General features: G+C 38.3%; 1 protein-coding gene across 9 annotated transcripts in view; it reads right to left on the bottom strand.

Annotated features, from left to right (window-relative positions):
* Positions 1 to 16056, bottom strand: part of Arsb (arylsulfatase B) — a 301469-nt gene that overhangs the window by 11468 nt on the left and 273945 nt on the right. For 2 of the 9 annotated variants that reach the window (XM_087201175.1, XM_087201181.1), the window contains one exon: positions 9572 to 9724. The exons of 6 other annotated variants lie outside the window; for them this stretch is intronic. The gene's annotated coding sequence lies outside the window, so the exon portion shown is untranslated. Of the gene's footprint in view, positions 1 to 9565; positions 9725 to 16056 lie in introns of those variants that run through there. One more of the 9 variants, XM_087201183.1, reaches the window with a different exon arrangement.

Here is a 16056-nt window from a genome sequence, read left to right as displayed (position 1 = left end):
CAGTTTCTCACACTAGAGAAACTATTCGGTATTTACTTATGTGTGTCCAATTTATTTCACTTAAAAGTATGGCCTCAATATGCATCCATTTAGCTATAAATGTCTCTAATGTCTCATTCTTTATGCCTGAGTAGTACTCCATTTTATTAAAAAACCACATCTCCTTTATCTACTCTCCAGTTGATGGGCATTTGGGCTGTTTCCAAGTTTTAGCTATTACAAACTGTGCTGCTATAAACATGGGTACACATATATTGCTGTGGCATGATTATTTTAATTCTTTTGGGAAGATACCCAGCAGGGGGATAGCTGGGTCAAATGAGACCTCTAGTCCTAGTTCTTTGAGGTATCTCCATATTGATTTCCATAGTGATTGCACCAGTCTGCACTCCCACCAACAATGGAGAAGGGTTCCTTTGTCACCACACCCTCACAAGCATTTGTTATTGGTTGATTTTTTGATAGCAGCCATTCTTTCTGGGGTGAGGTGGAATCTCAGTGTTGTTTTCATCTGCATCTCTCCAATGACCAGTGATGTTGAACATTTTTTCATATATTTACTTGCTGCTTTTACTTCTTTGTCTGAGAAATGTCTGTTCATTTCAGATGCCCAGTTTTAAATTGGGTCTTTGAATTTGGGGGGTCTGATTTTTTCAGTTCTTTATATGTTCTAGATAATAGTCCTTTGTCTGAGGTACAGCTACTAAAAATTTTTTCCCATGTTGTAGGTTGTCTCTTAACTCTGTTGGTGGTCTCTCTTGCAGTGCAGACGCATTTTAATAAGATGAGATCCCAGTTGTTGATTCCTTGTGGTAGTTCCCATGCTACTGAGGTTTTGTTCATGAAGTCTTTTCCTATGCCAATGTCTTCAAGAGTTCTACCTAACTTATCTTCCAGAAAGTTTAGTGTTTCTGTCTTAATATTTAGATCTTTAATCCACTTTGATTTTAGTTTAGTGCATGGTAAAAGATAGGGGTCTAGTTTTAATCTTTGGCAGGTTGAAATCCAATTTTTCCAAAACCATTTGTTGAAGAGGCTATCTTTCCTCCAGTCAGGATAGTTAGCTCCTTTGTCAAAGATGAGGTGGCTGAGTATGTCTGAAGTTGTTTCTGCATCTTCTAATCTATTTCACTGATCCTCAGGTCTGTTTCTTTGCCAGTACCATGCTGTTTTTATCACAGTAGCTTTGTAGTATAGTTTTAAGTTGGGATTGTGATACCCCCAGCCATGTCTCCATTGCTTAGAATTGCTTTAGCTATTTTAGGTCTCTTCTGGTTCCAAATGAATTTTTGGATTGTTTTCTCTAGTTCTGTGAAATATATTGTCAGAATTTCAGTTAGCATTGCATTAAGTCTATATAGCAGTTTTGGAAACATGGCCATTTTCACTATATTGGTTCTTCCTACCCAGGAACAAGGGATGTCTTTCCATTTTCTTATCTCCTCTTTGATCTCTTTTTTCAGAGTGCTGTAGTTTTCAGTGTAGAGGTCTTTTGGTTTCTTTGATAGATTGATTCCTAGATATTTCATTTTTTTTGGATGCTATTGTAAAAGGAATTGTTTCCCTAATTTCTCTCTCAGTGAGTCTGTTATTTGTGTATAAGAATGCTATTTTTTTTTGAGTGTTGACCTTATATATCCAGCTACTGTATTGAATCTGTCAATTCAGTCTAGAAGTCCTTTGGCAGAGTTTTTTGGCTCTTCTATGTAAAGTATCATATCATCAGCAAATAATGACAGTTTAACTTCTTCCTTTCCTATCTTGATTCCTTTTATTTCTTTCTCTTTTCTAATTGCTGTGGCTAATGTTTCCACAACTATGTTGAACAGGAGTGGTGATAGTGGGCATCCTTGTCTTGTTCCTAATTTTAGCATGAAAGTTTCAGACCATTTATTATGATGTTGGCTGTTGTTTTTTCATAGATAGCCTTAATCAGGTTGAGATAAAGACCTTCTATTCCAATTTTCTGTAGGGTTTTTATCATGAATGGGTATTGGATTTTGTCAAATGCTTTTTCTGCATCTATTGAGATGATCATATGGTTTTTGTCCTTGGCTCTATTAATATAGTGCATTACATTTATTGATTTTTGTATGTTGAACCATACTTGCATCCCCAGATAAATCTGACTTGGTCAAGGTGTATGATCTTCTTGATGACCCCCTGTATTCTGTTTGCCAGTATCTTGTTGATGATTTTTGCATCTATGTTCATTAGGGAGATTGCCCTGTAGTTCTCTTTTTGGGTTGTGTCTTTCTCCGGTTTTGGAATCAAAGTAACACTTGCTTCCAGGAATGACTTTGGAAGTATTGCTTCCCTTTCAATTTCCTTGATGTGTTTAGAGTAATGGTGATAGTTCTTCTTTAAATGTCCTGTAGAATTCAGCAGTGAAGCCATCAGGACCTGGGCTTTTCTTTGTTGGTAAATTTTTATTACATTTTCAATTTCACTCATTGTAATTGGGGCATTTAGAATTTTGATATCTTCTTCATTTAACTTTGGCAATTTGTATATATCTAGGAATCTGTCCATTTCTTCTATGTTTTCCATTTTATTAGAGTACAGGTTCTCAAACTGGGTATTGATGATCCTCTGGATTTCTGCGAGATCTGTTGTGACTTCACTATTTTTGTTCTTAATTGCATGGATTTGAGCCTTTTCTTTCCTTTTTCTGATAAGGTTGGCTAATGGTTTATCAATTTTATTCTTTCAAAAAACCAACTCTTTGAGTCATTGATTTTTAGTATCATTCTCTTAGTCTCCATTGCACTGATTTCTGCTCTGGTCTTTATAATTTCCTGTCTTGTATGAGCTTTGGGTTTGTTATGCTCTTCTTTTTCTAGGAGCTTGAGGTTCAGCATTAGGTTGTTTATTTGAGCTCTCTCTGTTTTCCTAATATGGGCATTCACTGCTATGAATTTCCCAGGTAGAACTGCTTTCATTGTGTCCCACAGATTCCTCTATATTGTACTGGCATTATCATTTACTTGTAGAAACTGTCTAATTTCTTCTTTAATTTCCTCTGTGACCCATTGGTTGTTCAGGAAGGTGTTATTCAATTTCCATGTGTTTGTGGGAGTTTTGCAGTTTCTTATGTTATTGATCTCCAATTTTATTGCACTATGGTCTGATAATATGCAGGATGTAACTTCAATTCTTATACATTTACTTAGACATGTTCTATGAGCTAGCATGTGGTCTATTTTGGAGAATGACCCATGTGCAAAATCAGAATGTGTATTCTGATTTTGTGGGATGGAACACTCTGTAAACATCCATTAAGTCCTTTTGTTCAATAGCTTGGTTCAGTTCTAGAATTTCATTGTTAATTTTTTGTCTAGATGATCTGTGTATTTGTGATAGTGGGGTATTGAGATTCCCCACTACAATTGTATTAGTGCTTATTTGGTTTTTCATGTCCATTAATATTTGTTTTGTATAGTTGGGGGCATTTGTATTTGGTACATATATATTTAGGATTGTCATCTCTTCCTCTTGGATTGTTCCCTTCACAAGGATGTAGTGACCATCTTTGTCTCTCTTAATTAGTTTTGGTTTGAAATTTACTTTGTCTGCAAATAAGATTGCTACCCCTGCTTTTTTCTAGGTTCCTGTCATGTGGAGAATTGTTTTCCATTCTTTTACTTTCAGTCCATGTATTTTTTTTGATTTAGGTGTGTTTCTTGTATACAGCATATTGTTGGATTTTGCTTCTTAATCCATTCTGTCAGTCTATTTCTTTTGATTGGTGAATTGAGGCCATTAACATTGAGAGTTATAATTGATAGATATTAACTCATCCTTGTCATGATGTTTAACTGTTGTTGGCTCTTTTATTTTTTATTTTTCCCCCTTTCCCTTTAGTTTCTTGCCTTCCCTGTTGGCTTCCCCCTGTTGGGCCTCATGGAGTTGTGACCATCATTGTCTTTTTCTAGGATATTGTTTAGAATTGTTTGGAGTGCTGGTTTGGTGTTCATGAAATTTCTCAGGTGTTCTTTGATGTGGAAGTATCTAATTTCCCCATTGATTTTAAACAATAATTTTGAAGGATACAACAGTCTAAGTCGGAAGTTATTTTCTTTTAGGGCTTGAAATACTTCACTCCAGGCTCTCCTTGACTTGAGGTTTTTTTGTTGAGAAGTCTGCTGTGATTCTGATGGCTTTCCTTTGTATGTGATTTGTTTCTTTTCTCTCACTGCTTGTAGGATTTTGTTCTTCTGTTGGGTTTCTGGGATCTTGACTATTATATGTCTAGGTGTAGATTTTGTTTTAATCATGGTTAGCTGGAGTACTATATGCCTCAGTTATCTGTATGTCCAATTCTCTACCTCTGTCTGGGAAGTTTTCCACTATTACTTCTGTGAACAGTTTTTCTTATGTCAATTGTACTTTCTCCTGCTTTTTTGTGGACTCCTATCAGTCTTATGTTATTCTTCTTTGCATCATCTAGCAGGTGCTGGATTCATTTCTCATGGTCCCTTACTATTGTGAAGAAATCTCTGTTTTCATGGTCATTAATTACAATCCTGTCTTCTATATCTGATATTCTATCTTCACATTCCCTTAATCTGCTGTGCATACTTTCAATGGAGTTTTTGATCTCCTGAATATCTGTTTGAATCTGTTTCATGGATTCCATTTCTTTCTTATGTTGGGTGATCATGGTTTCCATTTCTTTCTTATGCTGTCCATTCATGGCTTCCAGCATGTTTCTGAGCTCATCTTTTTAAAAATCTGTTTCTGTTCTAAAGCCTCTAATCATGTCTTTCACTCTGCTCACCATCTCTGTAATTATCTGGAAAATTATTTCTGTTTTGAATTTCTCTAGGGCCTTATTCATCTGTTATGTTAATTCCTATGTTATCATTTCAGGTGTCCAGGTGGTTGATTATCAGACTTTTCCACCTCATTTCCCCCAGAATTTGCCTTTGGTGGGGTGGAAGTCTGAGTTTGTGCCTTTCTTAAATGTCTTCTCATTTTTGGTTTTGGTACTGTCCTTGGTTTAATTCCTGGGTTGATACTTCAAAATTGTTTATTGTAAGTATCTTTGTTGCTTGTATTTAGAACCCTTATGGAATGATTGGTTCTCAGAAGTGTCTTCCAGATATAGGTGCTCTTTAAGGTTTGAATCTCTAATGACTCTGAGGCTGTCTCATTTTCATTATACCAGGAAGGACAACTGATTAGATCAATCAGAACACCTTAGCCCAAGTGATACAATCAGCAACACCATAGCATCAAGTACCTCTTAGAAAATGATAATCTGTGGTAGTTATTAATCTATCACCTTTAACTGTGTGAATTAAATCAAAATCAAGGACCAACCCAGCATATGTTTATAGTGAATAAACTCTTCAATATAGCAACTTTACCCTTCAGGATGGGGAGTTAGAAGGAGTTGGGGAGGGAGGGATAGATAGGTAGAAGGATAGGGGAAGTTTAGCAGTGAGGCCAGAGAATACAGGCGAGAGAAAGAAAAAGAGAAGAAAAGAAAAATAAAGAAGAAATCTGAATTAGGGCCAGAACAGGTACAAAAAGAGACATGAAGAACAATGTGGGACAGCAAGAGAGTGAGTGTGAGAGAAACAAAAAAAATAAGAGAAAAATAAAAATTTGAAAAGAGTAGAAAAAGAAAAAAATTTAAAATAAGAGTCAAAAAATAATAATTTTTGAAATAACAAATAAAAAATATAAATAAATATAAAAAATAAAATAAATAATAAATAAAATAAAAATGAAGGGCCTCCTTCAGGGTATATCTCTGCTGTCACAATAGACAGCATGGGAAGCAGTGTGCTAAGTTATATCCACTCTTTTCTTCCCACATCCTCCAAAAGACAATCACAAAAATGAAGCTCATACATTCTCAAGATTTCTGATCAGATCTATTGAGTAGTTAGTTTTCACAGAATTGCCAGTAAAGTTGTTGGACCAGAAAGAAGGAAAGAAGTGTTGTACAAAATATATAACAAAGGGGAAAAAATGTAACTTATTTTCCATTTGGATTGGAAGCAGGAAGCCAGGATATTACAGGATACTATACAAGGAAGCTTTGAGCTTTGATTTGCAAATAGGAAGTTCTGATTTGTGTATCAGTTACCTTCCAAGACCTAAAGGCTATCACAGGTAGAAGCACTAGGCTTATTGTATGTGTCAGCAGGCTCCTCAAGAAATAATGGGACCCAGGGCCAGGGATTTAGCTCAGTGGTTCCACCACCCACCTCACAAGTGCAAGGACCTGAGTTCAATACCCGGTACCAAAAAAAAAAAAATGGGACCCATATTCTTAAAAAAAAAAGTATGGGACACACATATTTAAATACTGCATTGTTTCTCTGGTGTGAGAAACTGAAAGTGGAAATAAGGGCCAAAATGTATAATAGATAGTGGAAAGTGGGAAGAAAATGTTCAAATGAGAAGGGGAACAAGGGAGGGGGCCAAGGAAAGAAGGGACAAAAGAAAAAAGAGACTAGAAGGAAAAAATGCAAACAAAGCTTTTGTAAAGAAGGAGGGGAAGAGGAGTGGAAGGGAGGGGAGAATGGGGAAAAAAAACACAAGGTATGTCAGGTACAGGTACAAATTCCCATTGATGAATGTGATCATTATGTATATCTAAAATTTACCAATAAATGTTTTGTACACATACAAAAAAGAAGTACTGGGATAAGAGTATTCAGCCAGATCATGGAGGCTAAGTTTTGACACTGTAGGTTTCCAGGTTCTAGTAAATGCTGAAGCATGTGGAGTCAGCCATCTCCCTAGGGACAAACCATTGCAACACAGAATGGTAACAAAAACACTGCTTAAGTGATGACACTTTTCATTTGTATGAGACCAGTCATGAACCTGCTTTTGTGTGCTGCATAAAAATTAGCATAATTTGGCCTCTAGGATTTGCCGATTAGAAGAAAATATATTACTTTCTTTAACCTAGTAACCCTAATGAGCAACTGCATTTTCCAAAAGAAGATGCATACAGTAGACCCTCAAGTTATGACCAGGCTGAAATACAAACAAACTTGGGTTACAACCGGAATTTTAGTTTTAATTTACCACCAAAGTCTTGAGTTATGGCCCAAATGCCAACCACTTGTGCTTCCAGATGGTCTCAGATACAGATTTAACCCTTAAAGAGTTCTGGAGTTGGGACAGGGAGAGCAGCAGCCATGTCAGCTATATGCTCAAACATGCACATGATGATGGAGAATAATTTCAAAACCTTACAAAGCTGAACATTCAAGGAGTTATGGAAAACTGTCTTCATGGTCTTTGGCAGAGGGTTGGCATGGTTGGTAAAGCCATTCACTTCACTTCACTGTTTTCAGAATATTGTCTCCATGTTGCCACAAGTATTGCAGGTAATACAGTATATTCATATGAAGAGCAATCTTGGGGCTAAAATGCCTTCATTCTTTGCACCTCTTTTACAAGTCCTTACATTTAATTACTAATTGATAAGCAGCAGCTTCCTATACAAAGTAGGAGACTGCCACATTTTTGTTATCATGGTTGGCTGGGCCTGCTGCTGTTCCTAGTAAGATATTCTGAATTCCATTTTATCAATAAAGCTGGATTTAACAAACAATAAAAAAAAAATTCTGGAAGGAATATTACAACACTATTTCCTGCATGGGGTTGAGAAATACTGGGCCAATGTCTCTCTAAGGACACTGAGATCTGCCTGTATACAGGAGAGAGATTTTTTTTTGGTACCAGGGATCAAACTCAGGACCTTACACTTGTGAGATAGGCGTGGCACTGCTGAGCTAAATCCCTAGCCCCAGGAGAGAGATTTTAAAGGCTATGTAGAAGAGCCTGAGCCTTCAATTGACCAACTTAAATTACAATCAGCCCTTGGGAACAAATTGAGTTCGTAAGTCAAGGGTCCACTGGATATGATACTTACAGAACATAATAAACTTTCCCCACCCCAAAAATAAAAAATCTCTTTTTGAGTCCTTTCTACTATTATTCAGGATGTATCCAAGTACTCTAAGTCTCTCTAGAATCAAGGAAATCTCCTAGGGAGAAAGTTAGATGCTCATCAGAAATGTCCATGAGTTCTGCAAGAACTCCTAAAGAAGAGGACATTCAAGAGGCAAATGGTATGGGGCCAGGGATTTAGCTCAGTGGCCTCGCACCTGCCTTGCAAGCACAAGGTCCTGAGCTCCATCCCCAATACTGTGAAAAAAAGAAGAAGAAGTAAATGGTATGATTGGAAAATAGGACAAGTTAGCTGGATAGCTGTCTGCTAGAAGATATGCAATGTTCTCATGAGGAGAATGTTGAGCAAAAGTCCTTCTTCATTTCTGAGAATAAGAGGAAACAGTCTTACACTCAATAAAGAAGTCAAGAATGACCTGGGGAAGATGTAATAAAATGTTTTCTATGTAAATCTCAGAATAATGCAAACCTCTTCTTTGCTGTTATGTTCAACAGAACTTCTAAGAGTCATCCCTTCTCCTGTGGTCAGCTGTCTTTGTGGGACTTTGATAGAGTGTGAGCACCCTCAGAACAACTGCCACTATGTGTCATGTTTCTATGATGGCTGCCTCTGTGTCTCCAGGATTGAGTACAGTGTCTGGTTTGCTATAGGTGTTCATTGAGCATTTGACGGAAAAGAGAATGGATGGATCTGATTACCTACTAAGAGTATTGTAGAGCTTATTTTTTATTTATTCAAATAAAGAAGTAGCCAAAAAAGAAAACCACCAGCTCCACCAATCTCCCCACATAATATACAGTTTGGCAAGTAAAGGGTCCTGAATCACAGTGAAGAGCTATGAGGAGGTGATCACTGGAAATTGTGTAGACTTGGAAATGGACCAGAAATGTTCAGGCAGATGCTGAGTTCACTCTGTACAAGATTAGAGCAATAAATTCAGTTTACATATCATTTAAATGAACCACAAATGGGCATCTGAGATAAGCTGACATTCAAATTCTCTTAAACTTTGTACTTACAGAACAACACCCTGCATATGGCCTCAGGGCTACAGTTCTTTTTACATTTCAACTTTATCATTCTACATTGTGGGAGGCCTGAAATACTGCATCTCATGAGGATTGCGTCAAAAAGCAAGCCAGGCAGATACACTGCAAAGGAGGTGGTTATCTTCCTTCTCCCTGGCTGCAAGTTTTGGAGAATAGGCTGTTTCAAAGAAGAGTAGAAATCTAAAAGACAGATATATATATATGGGAAAGGAGCATTGGTAGAAAAGAAAAGTGAAACACAATGAAACTAGGGAAAAGAAGAAAAAAGAGTAAAGACAAGAAAAGGAAAGGAAGGTAAAAATAAGGGTTCCAGGAGGTTTTAAGTAAAAAAGGAAAGATTTTGAAATCCAACCTGAAGAAAACAATGAAAATAGAGCCTCAGATTGGAGGTCTTTGGGGAGTCTTGATGTAAATATCTGTCATACTCAAGTCTTGTAAAGACATCCCAGTGGTCTATGTTACATGGTGACAGAGACCTGGCTTCTCTATGAAGCCTTCTTTGTCTGGAGGACAAGTACTATTTCCAAATAGGCACAACCAATTCTGCCTTAGAATACTATGTGAAGCTCACCTGTTGGTTACAGACTCTGTCACTCCTACCCCATAGGAATCCTCTTTCCAACAGCTCCAGATGCAGCCAAACAGGTGTAGTCCTCTTTAATTTCCATTTTCCACCATTCACAGAACATCGAATTGTATCTCAGGCAATTTGTTTTTCACAAGAACCTATCTAACATAATAAGACACTAGCATTATCGGTATAAAGAATTTGAGCCATCCCAAAAAGTCCCTCCAGTATTATCACAAAAAATTGTTCTCGGGAGCTGGGGATGTAGCCTAGTGTGCATGAAGCCCTAGGTTAGTCCCCAGCACTGCTATTAACTCAGTGTTGTATATGCCATCATTCCCCATAAGTAAACATGGTTACTTTTCTATTCTTCCTGCCTTATTTGAATACAATCATGTTACTTTCCAATCCTACTTGCATTATATTTCGTCTACATTTTGCATAAAATACCTTTTTGAAGTTGACCTTGGCACACAGATGGGTCCTGGTAAAATGGTGGCCTCCTCTGTGTCCTTTGCTTTGGTTTTCGTGTATTCCATGGGCCTAGCTCAACATGACCTCTCAGCTCACATTTCCATGGACTCATTCAAAGAATACTTATGGAAGCAGACTCCTCAGTGTCTCTGACAATCTGAACAGCATAGCTGTTTTGAGGTGAGAAGTCCTACCCACAGATTTCAAGCTCTATCCAAAAAGCTGTGGGTAGACAAGGCTGAGAGAGAAGCAGGTTCTGCAAGGTGAGGATGCCTTTGGGTGAAGAGGAAGTGATTAGCATCTGTTCTACAATTCCCCACAATCTCTGGCTCTGTTACAGTCTATACAGGTAATGAGCAAACCCTTATTTTTTTATTGCTTCAGACTCTTAATCTTCATAATTAAGGTAATCATCCACCAAACTACTTACCAAACAGATTGTGTGAACATTAGTATCTGATTCTCCTGCCTCTGGTTATTCATTCTATAAAATGACAAACTCTGGGAACACCCTTGGAGTTACGTTCTTTCATGTTTACACAGAGCGAGGATCTAGATATAAGACAGAGCAAAGTCCTTTTGGTTGTGACTTTGTGTGCAGTTCTAAGTTGAGTGCCTTACAACTGGCCCGGGAAAACATTCAAAATGAGCAGGATGGTGTGCCCTTTTTTGGGACCCCTCTCCCACCTCATGGCAAGTTATCATAATGACTTCCATTTGTGTGGTGCTGATGCTTTACCAACATTTTTATGTGGATTATCTCATCTCCTACTCATAAACACCCCTGGAAGATATCATAACCTTCATCATTTTACAGTCAGAAGATACTGGGACTCATTCAACCAATATTTATGGACTGGGTGTCAGACCCAGTGGAGATGCAAGATGAACAAAAGATCACACAATTCCCACCTTCAGGGAGACCAGTAGAGACCAGACAGGAGCTGACAATATAGCACTAAGCTCTGAAGGTGCGCAGAAGGGCCAGTGATCCAAGAATGGAAAAGCTTTCTGCAGGAGACGTTACCTGATTTTTTTAGGACCAGCTATGAAGATAACTGGAGCTACAGGAAGAACATTCTAGGCCTCAATTTACCCTTATTTAACCCCTCAAAGAGGAGCCACACTAACTCACATGAATTGACAATGATGGCACTTCAGGTGTTATATCAAAACTGAAAGAGGTATGTGGAGCCTGCAGTGTGTGGGTCACTTGGACCTAGAAATGACATTCTGTAGCTCTTGAATTGGATGTGCCCACTTGAAGGAGACACTGTTCCAAGTAGGCATGACAGTTGACACCTCCTCCTCCAAGACATAGCATAGAGTAACACTCTCCACCACTCCCTTCAATAAGACATCACAAACACCATGTGGAGGACCCAACCAGGAAAATGGTGTCAAAACTTTTTGAGCACAAAAATGTTGTCTACTGCACACAAGCAGGAAGAAGGGCCACTGTCAAGTACTGTGTTCAGAGGCAAGAAGACAATCCAGAACAACTTTTCCCACTTCTGCCACCTCCCAAGTACCCCCTCTTCCCAAAAAAGGTAGTGGCTACCCCCACCCCCAGGAGCCAGTAGAGCTCCAGGAATTTCTCTGAGGCCAGTCTGGTGTCTCCAGGGGTTGTCAGGCATTTTTGCCCCTGCATCCCTTGGTTTTGCTCTCAGTTGGGCACAATACAAAATTTGAATTATTTTGAGGGAAACAAAACTGTATCAATTTCAGCTCTTTAACTCCTTTTTAAAAAACATCTGAGAGGGCTGGGGATTTAGCTGAGTGGTACCATGCCTGCCTTGCAAGCGCAAGTTCCTGAGTTCGATCTCTGGTACCAAAAAAAAAAAATCTGGGATACCAAAATGGGTGAGATAAGTGTAAAATAATTTCAGAAGATGCCATTCCTAGAAATAGAACAGAACTACTTTCTTATGTGGCCTGTGTGGTAGCCAGGGGTCTGCAGGCTGCCCTGGATCCAGGCCTAGGAAGTGACTCAGATGTGGCAAAGAAACCACGTTGTTGAAGAACATCCTGGGGCTGGACTTGGGAATGGCACATATTGGATGATAATATAGATTCTGGTCTTGTGCACACATTGTTTTGCAAAATCCAAGCATGAGATCATCGGGTTTGAATGTTTTCTCTAAGGGTTTCTCACAAACACAGTTATCTGAATTGAGTTAGACTGGGGAAAAGGCATTTTAGGGATTATCTGATTGTGCATGGAGACAGTTGCACATTTCTCAGGCAGATCAAAAACCAAGGGTTTTCTATTGGTTCTCTAGAGGCAAAGCCCACAGATCTCTAATCATATAATCTTTTTCTACTGATTTTTGGAGAACTTATATTGCTTTCTCCAAACCATGAACAAGAAAGTAAACAGCATCGCTTTTCTTTCAGGCAGCCTTTGTATGACTAAATGGGGAGTTGGTTGATTTTGTTTGGTTTCTTTCTTGTTTTAGACTATTCAGAAGACTAACAGCCCTAAGATTACTCCCAGATTTAAGGATTTTCTTCTATAAGTGAGAGGTCATGAATAACATAATCTTCAGATCACTGAGCTGCCTCTTTCAGCCCGAGACTGGTTTGATCACCTCAGCTTTGCACAGTGTTTCTGACCACTTGCATCAGAATGTCCCCAGGGAAACTAGTAATTATAGACAACTGGAGTCCACCCCAGTGATCCTCATTCATTGTGTCTGGGGTCCAGCCCAGGAATCTGCATGTTATTCTGATGCCCACTGTATGAACTAGTTTTCCTGTCACTGGGAGAAGATACCTAGCATTTGCAACTTAAAGGAAGAGAGGTATATTTTGGCTTATGGTTCAGAGGATTTCAGTTCATGCATGGTTGGTTGGCTCCAAGGCAGAAACCACATGGCGGAAGGACATGGTAGAGGAAAGCTGCTCAACCCATGGCAGCCAGGAAGCAGAGAGAGAAGGGAGAAGTTGGGGACAAGAATACACCCTTCCAAATCATGCCCTCATGACCCACTTTATCTGACCAGGCCCAACCTCCTGATAGAACACTCAGCTATGAGCTCATCTGTGGGTTAATCCACTAACGAGTATAGTGATCCCATTATCCAATCATCACCTCTGAATATGCGAGACTTTTGGGGTGCATTTAGATCTAAACTGTAACAGCCATTATGCATGCTGTCCACAGCACTTTTGACTATCAAATTAAGTGGTCATTTTCCCAGTCTGCCCAATCCTTGGCTTGAACCCGCTTAGAATTTTCTCCTTAATGTAATGGCTTTCTTTTTTTTTGGTACCGGGGATCGAACTCAGGTCCTTGTGCTTGCACAGCAGGCGGTGAAACCACTGAGCTAAATCCCCGGCCCAATGTAATGGCTTTCTAAGCTGAATACACTACCACTAAATAGAAAGGTAGGGGACATCATGACTTATTAATAGTATAAAGTTCTGAGGGATAAAAAAAGGCCCGAAATCAGGTGGATCATCAGTTTCTTGAGTGGACATAGAAGACCAGTTGTGCTGAGGGGGACCTGCAGGCTGGAGGAGGACAGAGCTATTTCCAACTTCTTCCAACAAAAAAGAGCCCAGGTAGAGCAAGCTTAGGCTTTTCTTTCATCAGCACAATGTTTAGTCAACTTCTGCAATCTAGAGGCTTGCTGATGAGGACAGATTCAGACTCAAATCAAATATTCTCAGTTAACGAAGATGATATGGGCAAATTTTATGAAATCCTGAGGTTAGGGAAAGAATGTGCACCACTATACTCAGAAAACTAGAAATATGGGAATACCCACTTGAGTTTGAAAGATGTTTTAGGTAGATAAAGCAAAGCAATGTTGTGCAAGACAACTAGTCATAAACTTAAAGAACTTATTATACCATGAAATATCCCAGACTGGAACTAGAAATAAATTCAAGAAATATTAATAAATTTAAGGATTACAGATCTATGTCAGGTTATTAAAGAAATCCGTGATATCTGAGATGCATGTTCCATTTTTGAGACTGACTTCTTTGGAGAGCAACTGAGCCATTCCAACAGTTTTTGCAGGAGTCAAACATCAAAATGTTTTGGCATTTATAGAGTTTTCATTCCTTAGTTCTCCAAAGTATACATTTGTTGTTTGCTAGCAGCCATTTAGCAGAACTTGAATTTCAATTCTGTTTTTCCTACTTTATACCTGTGAAAAATGTTGGGTAAGTTATTTTGCCATTTTGGTTTGGGTTTCCTCATCCATGAAAATAAATAAATATATATCATATAGTATATATATACATATATATTTATCCATCATAGATATACTTACCATATACATACATACTGTATACCATATATACAGTATGTGTGTATTTTATATATATAATTTATAATGTATGTGTATGCTTAGGTATATATTTAACCATTGTATATTTATTTATATATACACACACTGTATATAAATATTATATATATCTTAAATATATATACTCATATATATTTACCATTACCAGGAGAATGACAAACCATTCCCCTGTAACTATACAGTAACTAAATGAATTCAGCGTGTTGATAGATTTTAACATGTGAAAAGTGTTGTTTGTTTGTTTTCTGTGCTGGGGATAAAACACAAGACCTGGCATGTGCTAGGCAAACACTCTACCACTGAGCTACAACCCAGCCTCTGGGTTCTTTTTTCTATAGTGGAAGTATCACCCCCCCACCCTTCCCCTGCCTATCCTTCCCCCACCTACCTCCCTCTCCCTTTCCCTCTTCCCCCCTCCCCCGTGCCAGGGATTGAACTCAGGACCTTGCATTTGCAAGGCAGGCAGGACACCACTGAGCTAAATCTCAGGCCTAGTGGAGGTATTTTAGTGCTGGTTTGGGATCTGTGTGTGGTAGGTAGCTTGCTCTTCTTGGTACCAGTTTCTTCCATCTGTCATTTTAATCACATTTTCACACATATAAAAATATATATAAATACATATTTCACAGAATTGTAATGAGAATGACATGTGATCATGTTTGTGAAAGTGATTGTCCTGAGGGGGTTCTGAGTAAATGCTTGTGAATTATGATATTTTTGGCTGTGTTCTGGTGAAATGTGTGTCCTATGTGTGTGGTCATACATAATAATTTCAGACCACACAGTAAATACCAGAATATTGACACTAAAAATATGTAGAAAAATAAAAGATGAATGTACTTATCCATCAGCAAATTAAAAACACAACTTAATTCCTTTAATTCTGAGTTTTAAAACAATATATGATGGATGTTAAGACTATTTGTTAGAAAAGCAACTTATACAAGAAATGTGAAGAGTCTATACACGGGAATCAGGACCACCTAGATAAGTCTGAGGGGCAGCATGACTAAGGCCCCCTTCTCTGCCTCCTTTCTGTGGTGAAGTGGAGGTAGAGTTGGATTTCCTCCACAAAACAGCCAAGCCCAAGCCCAAAGTTGCCAGGTCCTGAGAAAGAGAACATAGCTTAGAAGCATAGGCTGACTGTCTGACATTGCTCATAAATTATGGAAGGCACAATTAATTCTTTTCCATTCTGAATACAAATAACCCTTCTGTTCCCAAATGCAACTTTGTACTTTCTATTTTGTTCTACTACATGGCTCCAGTAGAGAGTTAAATAATTTATATTCCTATTAAAACTTCCCTGGTACTGTAAAGCATTCTGTTATGTAAATAGCTTTTTAAATGTAATTATTAGGGTCTTAAAAAGAATTTCAAGTGGAATGTTCAAACTCAAGTGTCATCTAAGTACAACTGAAAGCAGATGTTTGGATGCATATGCAGGAAAGCCATTCTTCTGTAGCTACTAAATCACCGTGGCAGTGCAGCTTTTTGACTCTCTATAGCGCGTGAAAAGTACCCAGCATTCTTTAATATATTTGATGTAGATTAGTGCGGCTTTAAAGTCTCTATGGTAATTTGGTCTAGTATCTATCTTGGTCTCTTCTTTCACTGGTTGTACAATACCAGACTGGGTACATTGTAAAGAACATTTGGTGTTTGTTTATTTTGTTTTGTTTTGGCTTGTGGTTCTGA

The sequence above is a fragment of the Heterocephalus glaber genome, unplaced genomic scaffold (genome assembly GCF_053883595.1).
Source record: "Heterocephalus glaber isolate CG9 unplaced genomic scaffold, H.glaber_assembly_v1.0 deba00001757, whole genome shotgun sequence".
Classification (NCBI taxonomy): Eukaryota; Metazoa; Chordata; class Mammalia; order Rodentia; family Bathyergidae; genus Heterocephalus; species Heterocephalus glaber.
This window is presented reverse-complemented; position numbering and strand designations above follow the sequence as displayed.